The sequence below is a fragment of the Stegostoma tigrinum genome, unplaced genomic scaffold (genome assembly GCF_030684315.1).
Source record: "Stegostoma tigrinum isolate sSteTig4 unplaced genomic scaffold, sSteTig4.hap1 scaffold_420, whole genome shotgun sequence".
NCBI lineage: Eukaryota > Metazoa > Chordata > Chondrichthyes > Orectolobiformes > Stegostomatidae > Stegostoma > Stegostoma tigrinum.
This window is the reverse complement of record NW_026728348.1, coordinates 10,001-22,549: the sequence shown is the minus strand read 5'-3', so window position 1 is coordinate 22,549 and position 12,549 is coordinate 10,001.

Here is a 12,549-nt window from a genome sequence, read left to right as displayed (position 1 = left end):
GAGATTCACACAGATGATCCCTGGAATGGTAGGTTTAATGTATGATGAACAGCTAAGGATCCTGGGATTGTACTCATTAGAGTTTAGAAGGTTGAGGGGAGATCTAATAGAAACTTATATGATAATGTATGGTTTAGAACGGATCGACGCTAGGAAGTTGTTTCCGTTAGGTGGGGAGACTAGGACCCGTGGGCACAGCCTTAAAATTAGAGAGGGTAGATTTAAAAAGGAAATGAGACAACATTTCTTCAGCCAGGGAGCGGTGGGCTTGTGGAATTCATTGCCACAAAGTGCAGTGGAGGCCAGGACGTTGAATGCCTTCAAGGCAGAGATCGACAAATTCTTGATCTCAGAAGGAATCAAGGGCTACGGGGAGAGTGCAGGGAAGTGGAGTTGAAATGCCCAACAATGATCTAAATGGCGGAGTGGACTTGATGGGCTGAATGGCCTTACTTCCACTCCTATGTCTTATGGTCTTAAAACTGCTTGAGCATTGAAACATGTTTTCCTCTGGACCAAACAGGTAATGAATTCCCAAAGAACTCCCAATAGTGATACATCACCTGACTTGCCACTGTTCATGTTTCTAAATTAATTATTTAGTTGTATTATTCATGCTGTTTTTTACATACTTTATTAACTTTGCTACCCATTAGCATATGGTGGTAAAACTTAAAAATTAGAAAAGATCTTACTTTAGTCAGAGACTCACTAACTGCAAACACTTTGTAATGGGCTAAGGACCAATTTCAATGATTCCAATGCATCTACTTTTCCTCTGAATGCTTTTCTTGGTGTCATCATCGCCGACACTTTTCTTGTCAATTGTTCCTTATGTGGTAACTGCTTGCTCAGGTCTTTATCACACCTGCTCCCTTCAGGTTTTGCTGACTGCCTGTCACAGGGTCCTCACCTCACTCATTCCTCCACCTTTGTATTAAGTTCAATTCCCTCACATTAACAAAATCTAGATCCTAAAATGTGTGTCATTTGCCTTCTTTTTGAATTTTTGTTTAAAAACTTATTTTCATTCATTTAGTATGCATTTCCTTTAGATTTTCCCTTGGGGAGAAAAGGATCTACTTTAGTTCTGAACAGTATGTCCCCTAAATCCTGTTTGCTCCATTACTTCATGACTGTGGGACTGCCTTTTCTTGGATATCTGTTCTAGGTCCCTTCTCATTCAGTGATATTCATTCAGTCCACGTGAAAATTTTTAATCAATATTTTCTGGGCATTTCCTATAATTTGTTAAAACCAGATTATGTTATGGTTATTGTTTGTAGATAACCAACCACAACACACTCCAATGTGCCCTACTTAATCTCCCAGAATTAAATCTAACTCTGCTTTTTTCCTCAGAGATAATGGGAACTGTAGATGCTGGAGAACCCGAGACAACAAAGTGTGGAGCTGGATGAACACAGCAGGCCAAGCAGCATCCCAGGAGCACAAAAGCCGACGCCCTTTACACCTTTTGTGTTACAATAATCTCATGCAGCGTGGCCACTGTGTCCCCATCTGTTTCATTCCATACACCCAATCCTGTGAAACCCCTGCTCAGTGATGGGCAAATCCCATGGTGTCTATCAGACATGGGAATCTCCAGGCTGTGGGATCTTTCTATGCATCCTAGTCACTTGTGCTCCAAAGTTGTGGGTTATACTCCTTCACGCTTGCTCATCCCTGAGGACAGCTTGAACTCTGTTATCCGCCGTATTCCATGTGCTATTTCCATTAAATTCTGTTACTCGTACTTTCCTCTGCCCCCATTATTTAGACCAAAAATACAGCCGACAATTGTTTTGAACCAACTGCTATAAAATTGGTAATATTGTTGAGTTTTACAGCTGCTTCTATTGTTAACACTTTACAACTAATAAATCTCCAATAATCTATTTTGGTCAGGACCTTTTTAAGAGATAAGGAAAATGTATCCCGAGACTAATTAATTCACACTCCTATTTTAAATTTGCCCCTAATGCTTCTATTATATTTTGGTTTTATGTATAAATATATATGTATTTATAATCATGTTGAAATCTATCTCTATGATTATCTGAAGAGTCTTTAACTGGAATTTAGTTCTTAATGTTGTGCATAACTCCCAAGAAACAGCTGATTACTACAAAACAACTTTAGTTGTGTCTCTTCCTGTCTCCCGTCTCTTGTCCCTCATCAGTTTGTACATCTCAATCAAGTCCCCTCTCAGCCTCAAACAAAGCCTGCCCGATTTCTCTCCATCACTGTTGATGGTGAGGTGTTCGCCAAGCTGGGGATTTGTTCGCAGACGTTTCGTCCCCTTACTTGATGATGTCTATCAAACCTTCCAGTCCAGCGAATACACCAACATCTATAACCGGCACCCGAGCTACAAATCTTCACTCAAACCCCGAATCTCTTCGTCACGGAAACTCTCCAGCCACAAGGCAAGATCCTGGTCAATCTCCTCTGCATCTGTAAGGGCTGCCTGCGGGCGTGCAAGACACAATATGGCCAACAGTGGATGAACAGAATTAAATGGCCAGGTCCAACATTTAAGTGAAACAGGGTCACTCCAACATGAATGAGAGGCCCTCTCCAAGCAACCATTCGAGTCAGTTTGATGAGATGATGCCCGAAGATAGATGTACGTTCATTAAAACGCGACAAGTGACTGATTGCAGACCCATTAATAAGAGAATGTTGTCCTGTTGAATGAACAGCACCAGTAAGAGCATGGGACAGAAATCTCAGCGCATGAACCAGTCAGCCTAACTGCTGAACCCACACATTTCTGAAGAGGGGTCTCGACCTGACACATCAGCTTTCCTGCTCCTCTGATGCTGCTGTGCTCATCCAGCTGTACGCCTTACTATCTCAGCCGAACTCCTCAAGCAGCGATTGAAACAACGACTAAAGTTGTTTTGTAGTAATCAGCTGTTTCTTGGGAGTTATGCACAACATTAAGAACTAAATTCCAGTTAAAGACTCTTCAGATAATCATAGAGATAGATTTCAACATGATTATAAATACATATATATTTATACATAAAACCAAAATATAATAGAAGCATTAGGGGCAAATTTAAAATAGGAGTGTGAATTAATTAGTCTCGGGATACATTTTCCTTATCTCTTAAAAAGGTCCTGACCAAAATAGATTATTGGAGATTTATTAGTTGTAAAGTGTTAACAATAGAAGCAGCTGTAAAACTCAACAATATTACCAATTTTATAGCAGTTGGTTCAAAACAATTGTCGGCTGTATTTTTGGTCTAAATAATGGGGGCAGAGGAAAGTACGAGTAACAGAATTTAATGGAAATAGCACATGGAATACGGCGGATAACAGAGTTCAAGCTGTCCTCAGGGATGAGCAAGCGTGAAGGAGTATAACCCACAACTTTGGAGCACAAGTGACTAGGATGCATAGAAAGATCCCACAGCCTGGAGATTCCCATGTCTGATAGACACCATGGGATTTGCCCATCACTGAGCAGGGGTTTCACAGGATTGGGTGTATGGAATGAAACAGATGGGGACACAGTGGCCACGCTGCATGAGATTATTGTAACACAAAAGGTGTAAAGAAGGTTGTATTTCACTGCAAAAACACGTGTTGACCTCTCTTCCGATCTGCGCAGAGGATTGCTGAGTTCATGCGTTAACAGCAGATTGGGGAAAGATTTCTGGCCCTCTTCCTGTATTTACGAGGTTGTGAGCTGAATCAGAACAAAGTCTCTGACTTAGCTTAGTCCTGCCTGCCTCCTAGTCTTTGCACCCAGTCGGGGGGGGGAGGTGGAGAATGGGGTTATTCTCCAACAGAACCACCTCAACTTGTATTTATGTATCTTTGATTTTCACAACAAAAACTGTAGGGAGGGGGAGGTGATCGTTGACAATAACAGTCCTGCAGGAGCTACAATCACCCACACAGTCCCGGGATCGATCGATCGATCGAGGGTAAACACGTCCCCAGGTAATAATACAGCAGCTACATTATCAATACTCCTCTCGTCTCTGCAGTAACTCACCACCCACCCCCCCCAACACCTCCCAGCCACCCGCCAGGCAGCCCCCCTACAACCCCCAACAGCACCTCCCAGACCCCCACCCACACCCCCCACCCCCCCCAACACCTCCCAGCCACCCGCCAGGAAGCCCCCCTACACCCCCCAACAGCACCTCCCAGACCCCCACCCACACCCCCCACCACCACCCACCCCCCCCAACACCTCCCAGCCACCCGCCAGGAAGCCCCCCTACACCCCCTCCCAGGCCCCCACCCACGCCCCCCACCACCACCTCCCAGCCACCCGCCAGGCAGCCCCACTACACCCCCCCGCCAACAAGCCCCCCTACACCCCCACCCACCGCCCCCCACCACTACCTCGCAGCCACCCGTTTGGCAGACCCACTACACACACACCCACCCACCCACCCAACACCACCACCTCCCAGCCAACCGCCAGGCAGCCCCCCTACACACCCCCAACACCACCTCCCAGCCACCCACCACGCAGCCCCCCCATTCCCCCATCCCCCAACACCACCTCCCAGTCACCCGCCACGCAGAACCCCTACACCCCACCCCAGCCGACCAGCACCCCAAATGCCAGGCTCCAGCCACCAGGGAGTGTGAGAGGGTAGGGGAGGCAGTGAGAGAGGATAGGGAAGGGAGTGACAGAGGGTAGGGAAGGGATTGAGAGATGGTCAGGGAGGGAGTGAGAGAGGGTCAGGGAGGGAGTGAAAGAGGGTCGGGGGAGAGGGAGTGTGAGAGGGTTGGGGATGGGGGGAGAAAGAGTTGGGGAGGGGTGTGAGAGAGGGTCAGCAGCAGGGCGTAAGAGGGTTGGGGAGGGGGTGAGAAGGTTGGGGGGACAGAGGATCGGGGGGGGTGAGAGAGGATCAGGGAAGGGGAAGGAGAGGGTCGGGGGTGAGAGACGTTTTGGGAGGGGGTAAGAGAGGGTCGGGGAGGTGGGTTTGAGGATCGAGGAGTGGGGTCAGAGGGTTGGGGAGTGGGTGTGAGAGGGTTGGGGAGGGTGAAGAGAGGGTCGGGGGAGTGAAAGAGAGTTGGGGAGGGGGGAGAGGGTTGGGGAGGGAGAGAGATGGTTTGGGAGGGGTGTGAGAAAGTGTCGGGGAGGTGGGTGAGAGAGTCAGGAGGGTGAGAGAGGGTTGGGTAGTGGGGAGAGGGGGTTGGGGAGGGGGGAGAGATGCTTTGGGAGTGGGGTGAGAGAGGGTCGGGGAGGACGGTGAGACGGTTGGGAAGTGGGGGTGAGAGGGTCGGGGGGGTGAGAGGGTTGGGGGTGTGAGAGATGGTGGTGAACAGGGGAGAGATGATTTGGCAAGTGGGTGAGAGAGGGTTGGGGAGCTGGGTGAGAGGGTCGCGGAGAGAGAGGAGAGGGGTTCTGTGGGGTGAGAGTGGGTTGGGGAGGCGGGGTGAGAGTGGGTTGGGGAGGGGGAGTGAGAGAGGGTTTGGGAGGGCAGAGAGATGGTTTGGGAGGGGTGTGAGAGGATCGGGGAGATGGGTGAAAGGGTCGGGGAGCGGGGAAGAGAAGGTCGGGGGGTGAGAGTGGTTTGGGGAGGGGGAATGAGAGAGGGTTTGGGAGAGGTTGAGAGAGAGTCAGGGAAGGGGGTGAGAGGGCCACGGAGAGGTGGAGAGAGGGTCAGGGGGTGAGAGTGGGTTGGGGAGGGGGAGTGAGAGAGGGTTTGGGACAGTGGAGAGATGGTTTGGGAGGGGTGTGAGAGAGGGTTTTGGAGATGAGTGAGAGGGTTGGGGGGTGAGAGTGGGTTGGGAGGGGTGTGAGAGAGGGTTTTGGAGATGGGTGAGAGGGTCGGGGGGTGAGAGTGGGTTGGGGAGGAGGGAGAGATCGTTTGGGAGGGGGATGAGAGAGGGTTGGGGAGATGGGTGAGAGGGTCGGGGGGGTGAGAGTGGGTTGGGGAGGAGGGAGAGATCGTTTGGGAGGGGGATGAGAGAGGGTCGCGGAGGAGGGAGAGATGGTTTGGGAGGAGGGAGAGATGGTTTGGGAGGAGGGAGGGTCGGGGAGGAGGGAGAGATGGTTTGGGAGGAGGGAGGGTCGGGGAGGAGGGAGAGATGGTTTGGGAGGAGGGAGGGTCGGGGAGGAGGGAGAGATGGTTTGGGAGGGGGAATGAGAGAGGGTCCGGGAGGAGGGAGAGATGGTTTGGGAGGAGGGAGAGATGGTTTGGGAGGAAGAGATGGTTTGGGAGGAGGGAGAGATGGTTTGGGAGGAGGGAGAGATGGTTTGGGAGGAGGGAGAGATGGTTTGGGAGGAAGAGATGGTTTGGGAGGAGGGAGAGATGGTTTGGGAGGAGGGAGAGATGGTTTGGGAGGAGGGAGAGATGGTTTGGGAGGAGGGAGAGAGGGTTGGGGAGGGGTGAGAGAGGGTCCGGGAGATGGGTGAGAGGGTCGGGGAGGGTTGGAGATGTGATGATTGCATCAGTGTGGAGATGGGACTTGGGACTCTGAGTCTGGAACCTTTTTTTCTTGTTTACCTTCTGTCTCAGTTAAACGTTTTAATTCTGGTTTTTGTAGCCGAGTGTGGTCCAGTGACTGCTGATTTTCTGTACTTTTCACTGCACTTACGTATTCCTATAATTAGTATGTGACAAATAAATAAATCTGGAAATCATTCTAAAATCTAGAATCTAAGGTGTTATCACTAATACTATTAATCATAAAAACTCATGTTCTGGGGGCCTGGGTTGAAATCCCCTCTTGATGGAATTTGAATTTTACAGAACGTCTCAGATTGAGGGCGTAACATCGGCCAGTGTCGATTGTCGGGAAAAACCCACCTGGTTCACTAATGTCCTTTAGGGAAGGAAGCTGCCATCCTCACCTGGTCTGGCCTACATGTGACTCCAGACCCACAGCAATGTGGGTGGCTCTTAACTGCCTTCTGGGTAATTAGGGATGGGCAGTAAATGCTGCCTGAAAGTGATGCCCTCATCCCGTGAATGAATAAGGAAAAGATAAAACTCCCCATTGGTTGAAGTTACTATCAAGGGCTGTCGTTCTCACCTCTCCCCTTGCTTGAGGGCTGGTGACCCTCAGCTTAAACTCCCACCAGTGGCTTCTCTCTAGTGAGCAGCCCCAATGTCTGTAAATACTATGGCAACTGTGACCCACAATTTTGGGCTGGTCAAGGAGCCCCTGAACAGGTGTTAGGATTTGGCCCACACCCAAATTGTATTGTCGAACAGAGAGACCCTGGTGGGTTGGGGGGGGGGGGGGCGGGGTGCAGGTTCCCAGTTCCTTCAAAGTGGAGTCGCAGGTAGACAGGGCGGTGAGGAAGGTGTTTGGTACGCTCGCCTTTACTGGTCAGTGCATTGAGTACAGGAGTTGGGAGGGTCACGTTGGAGCTGTACAGGACATTGGTTAGGGCCACTTTTGGAATACTGTGTTCAATCCCGGTCTCCCTGCTCCAGGAAGGATGGTGTGAAACTTGAAAGGGTTCAGAAAGGATTTACAGGGATGTTGCCAGGGTTGGAGGGTTTGAGCTACAGGGAGGGGCTGGACAGGCTGGGGCTATTTTCCCTGGAGTGTCGGGGGCTGCTTCACCCCTGCAGTGTGGTCAAGGAAGAGTTCTAAGCAGTTTTCCCCTTAACCTTAAACTATGCCCCTTAGCTGTGGACTCCGCACCATTGGGAGCATCCTTGCTGCATCCAGGCCTGTCTAGTCCTTTTGGAATATGATAGGTTGAATTCCTGATATCCAAACAATTATCGAATGAAGTTGGCACTGCGTTCACACAAAGGAGTCTTATGTGCGAACGGAATGCTCGGCCGGGGAGGGAGAATTTATCAAGGTCACTCATCCTTATCACTGCATTACTTCGATGTTGTCTGGGAATTTTCGTTTAATTTTTGTCTGCACGAGAAGTGGTTTCTGGGATGCCAAAGCCTTTTCACTGAGTTAATTGCCTCATGGCACCTCTTGCATCTGCCTCTGAATCTTGCATTCTCTGCTCATAAAGTAGTGGCTTGTCCTGGTCTCTGCTTACTTATGTGGCATGCCTCATTAACACTTCTATTTCCTGTCTTAATTCAGTCAATATGCTGTCACTTTACCTTTGTGAGTTTGCGAATTGTTCCTGAAGGTCATACAGCTGTACAGCACGGAAGCAGACCCTTCAGCCCAATCTGTCCATGCTGACCCAGATAGCCTAAATTAATGTAGTCCCATTTCCCAGCATTTGGCCCATATCCCTCTAAACCTTCCTATCCATGTCCTCATCCAGGTGCCTTTTAAATGCTGTAACTGTACCAGCCCCCACCACTTCCTCTGGCAGCACATTCCACACACGCACCACCCTCTGTGTGGAAAAAGTTACCCCTCAGGTCCCTTTTAAACCTTTCCCCTCTCACCTTAAACCTATGCCCCTCTAGTTTTGGACTCCCCCACCCTGGGGGGCAAAGGACCTTGTCTATTCATCCTATCCATGCCCCTCATGGTTTTATAAACCTCTGTAAGGTCACCCCTCAGCCCCCGACGCTCCAGGGAAAATAACCCCAGCCTATCCAGCCTCTCCACGTAGCTTAAACTCTCCAACCCCAGAACCATCCCTGTAAATCTTTTCTGAACCCTTTCAAGTTTCACAACATCCTACCTGTAGCAGAGAGTCGCCTTCATATTTTATTTTCAGCTCATACACAGCTGCTCTCCACAGGATCGCTTCAGACTTATCTTCAATCTTAAGACTATACTTCTGTGTAATCTATAAACTATTTGTTTATTTTTCTACTATTCTATAAAGTAACACTTAATTTTTAACCTCTCACTTCTCTTACTGCTTTGTACCTAAGCTTTTTTATTTCTAATGTTATATAGCAGATGTTGAACCTCCCCCCCACCCCAAGAACTAAGAATGAAACACCCAAAGAGGAGGCCCCTCACACTATAGTCTGTAAAAGGAGAGTGAAAAGCGGTGTAACTTGCCTTTCAGCACATTCTACTGGTTAAATAAACTAAATCCCTGACACTCACTTTAAAAATCAACATGTAATTTATTTAACTAATGCTATTTAACTAAATTTAACTAGTTTAACTAACTAAAATTATTCAATAATGAACAAATTAACTAAATTGTTAACAAAAGGAACAGACCCCTTCTAACTAATAACTATTCGCGAATACAGCAAGATTCTAATGGTATGCTGTTCCAATAAATATAATTCCCACTAATATTTAATAAAAGTAGAATTTAGTATCTCAAAATTAGCCCCCCCAGCCAGGTTAAGTCTTCCAGAATGTTCCACGCCTTCTCTGTCGATTCTTGTCATGAACATTAACTCGTTGTGCCACAGGTACTGTTGTTATTTAGATGGTGCTTTCTCTAAAACTTAGAGGAGGCTGCGAGAGCCAGAGAGTCTCTTTTGAGACCTGAGGTCTATTAGTTCTGGTGGATGGCAGTTAGCTCTGTTTTCTTTGTCCACTGGTCCCTTCTTTTTTTACCCTTGATAACATATTGATTTCCTACAATAGGATTGGTCCTATGTTGTCAAAGCCATCAGATATAAATTTAATTGGTTCTTGGTATCTAAGTACCTGGTTCAAATTGATTGGCTAAATTCAAAAGCCTGTTGTCTTCTTAAAAACTGCTGCTTGTCGTGCTAACCGTATGACCTATCGATACAAGTTTTTCACTTTTGGCGCTCTGTGCACTCGCAAACATTCAAGCTGCTGCTCACAGGCATCCATTTTAAATCTCTGAGCACAGAAAATGCACATCACTTTCATTAAAGGGACCATGTAATGCTTCGCTTCCCCCCGCCCTAGCATTTTGCAAGCACCAAATTCCAACACCCAACCTCCCAAACCACAAGTGCTCTACCCAGCTTTGCAACACCAGGAACCTAATGTGGCACACATATGACGACAATGTACACTTTTTGCTGATACACCTGTACTTGAATATGCATTACAAAAAGTCTAATATCTAAATGTTCATTTTAGGGGATTTGTGATCACAGTCACCCAATATTACACTCAACCATTGTTCAATTTTCTGATCTTTTATTGGGAAGCAACAGCTGATGCTAGGTTTAATTGGGTCAAAAAAAAAACACCAGCTGTGAGCAATGCGAATGCTTTTCCAAACTCAGCATTCTCCCATGTCCTAGTGGTCTCATCTCCCCTAGTTTCTGGTGGGCATTGTACAACCAGACTTTGATCTTGGTGTGGGGGTAGTCTTGAGCTCCTTCCCTCCCATCATACAGTGTAGAAACAGGCCCTTCAGCCCATCATGTCAATGTCAACCGACAAACACCAAATAGCACAGCCACTCAGGGGTTAGCACTGCTGTTTCACAGCACCAGGGACCCGAGTTCGATCCCACCCTCGGGCGACTGTCTGTAGGGAGTTTGGATATTCTCCCCGTGTCTGCGTGGCTTTCTTTCGGGTACTCCAGTTTCCTCCCAAAGGTGTGCAGGTTAGGGTGGATTGGCCGTGCTAAATTGTCCCATTGTGCCCAGGGGTATGTAAGTTCGGTGGGTTAGCCATGGTAAAGCTGGGGGGGGCGGGGGGGTTGCGATGTTCTCCAAATGGTTGTTGTGGACATGATGGCTTGAGCAGCCTTTTTCCACACTGTAGGGATTCTATGAATTCTACATTTTTCTGTACTTGGTCCATAGCCAACTATGTCCTATGTCCTGGTGAGTTTTTGCAGAGCATCTTGTAGATGGTACACACTGCTGCGACTGAGTGTTGGTGGGGTAAGGGAGTGGGATGTTTGTGGATGTGGGGGCCAATCGAGCAGGGACTGCTCTGTCCTGGATGGTGTTGAGCTTCTTGAGTGTTGTTGTATGAGGATTCAGGGTAGGCCGTTTAGGATGGAGATGAGGAAACATTTCTTCACCCAGACAGTGGTGATCCTGTGGAATTCATTACCACAGGAAGTAGTTAATGCCAAGACATTGAATGTATTCAAGAGGCGACTAGATATAACGCTTGGGGGTGAATGTGATCAAAGGTTCGGGGGAGAAAGTCACAGTGAAGCCACCCAGAAACTGGAGGAGCAGCACCTCATATTCCACCTTGGAAGTCTACAGCCCAATGGTCTCGATGTGGACTTTACCAGTTTCAAAATCTCCCCTCCCCGGGCCTCATACCAACACCAACCCTCCCTCTCATCCCCCACCTCCTTGGCTTGACGCAACCTGCCCATCTTCTCTCCCACCGATCCACCTCACTGACCAATCCCCACCACTGCCTACTTGCACTTACCTATCACCATCCCACCCACTTTCCCCAGCCCCACCCCCTCCTCTCTTCATTCCCCAGCTCCCTTCCTCTTCCCCCTCTCTGATGGAGGGTCCAGGCCTGAAACGTCAGCTTTTGTGCTCCTGAGATGCTGCTTGGCCTGCTGTGTTCATCCAGCTCCACACTTTGTTATCGCCGACTCCAGCTATCTCTGAGTGAAAATTGATCACGGTGTTTTTACTGCCAGCTGGTGTTCATGTATCCTGGTTGTCAGATTCCACCCCGTTTGCCCAACATAATGTTGATTGCACTCGCTGCATGGGATTCTGTATATCACGAGGTGTTTACTGTCGGTATGGGGTCTTTAATCTTTGATAGCTTTGGCACAGCATCAATGTAGGCTTGCGTGCAATAATGATCTTATATGGTTTAAGGAGTATGGTTGCTAGTTAACTTTTAAAAAAAAATATTTGTGGTGTAAGGTACCATGACTAGCGTCACTAGTTTCTGGCTGTGAACTAGCTTCATGAGTCAGATAACCACAACACATTCATCGGAAGGCTGGTTTCCATTCCTTCCAAGAGAGGGGCTTCCACATGTTGCATTGAAAACGGAGCAGGGTACTGAGTCAAGACCGTCATAATTTACAAGAACTAGCTCCTGTCTCAGAGTTTTGTTTACATATGTGCAAGTCCAGTTATTAAAGTAATTCAGCTGGAGATGAACTGCCAGGAAGTTTTGAAGGTTGAGTAAACACAGCTTTGAAGAGGGAATGTAGGCAATTCTCAACAAGAGAAACACTCCCTCCACACGAAATTTGAGGTGATCGTTTACAAAGATCAAGCTGGTGGGTGAAGAATGTCCTGGGAAACTATTTGACCGCATTCTCGAAAGACAGCGCCAATTCCAAGATTTTGACCCAGCTACACAGAAGGAATGGAGATATATCTCCGCTCCAGGGAATGAGTGGGGTTTGGAAGGGAACTGTCAGGGGACAATTGGGCCATAGACTACTTCAGTATCAGAGGAGCTGAAAATAGTACTGAGCATTATGCCAATGATTGCACACATTCCCACTTCTGACCTATAATGAAGGATTATTTCCTGCAACAGAATAATGTTTTTCTTTTCCAGTACGCGGATGCACCAATACAGGAGCAAAACTTGACCAACTCTTGGGAATAAGGCAGGGTTGAGTGATTGAGGCATCAGATTGGCCACTGGTCTGAAGTGCTCATCGGCCATCATTCTATGAGTTTTAAAACAGTGATGCAAAAGGATAGACAGAATCTTAAAGTAAAAAGTTCTAATCTAAACTGGAGGAAGACCAATTTTGATGGAATGAGGCAA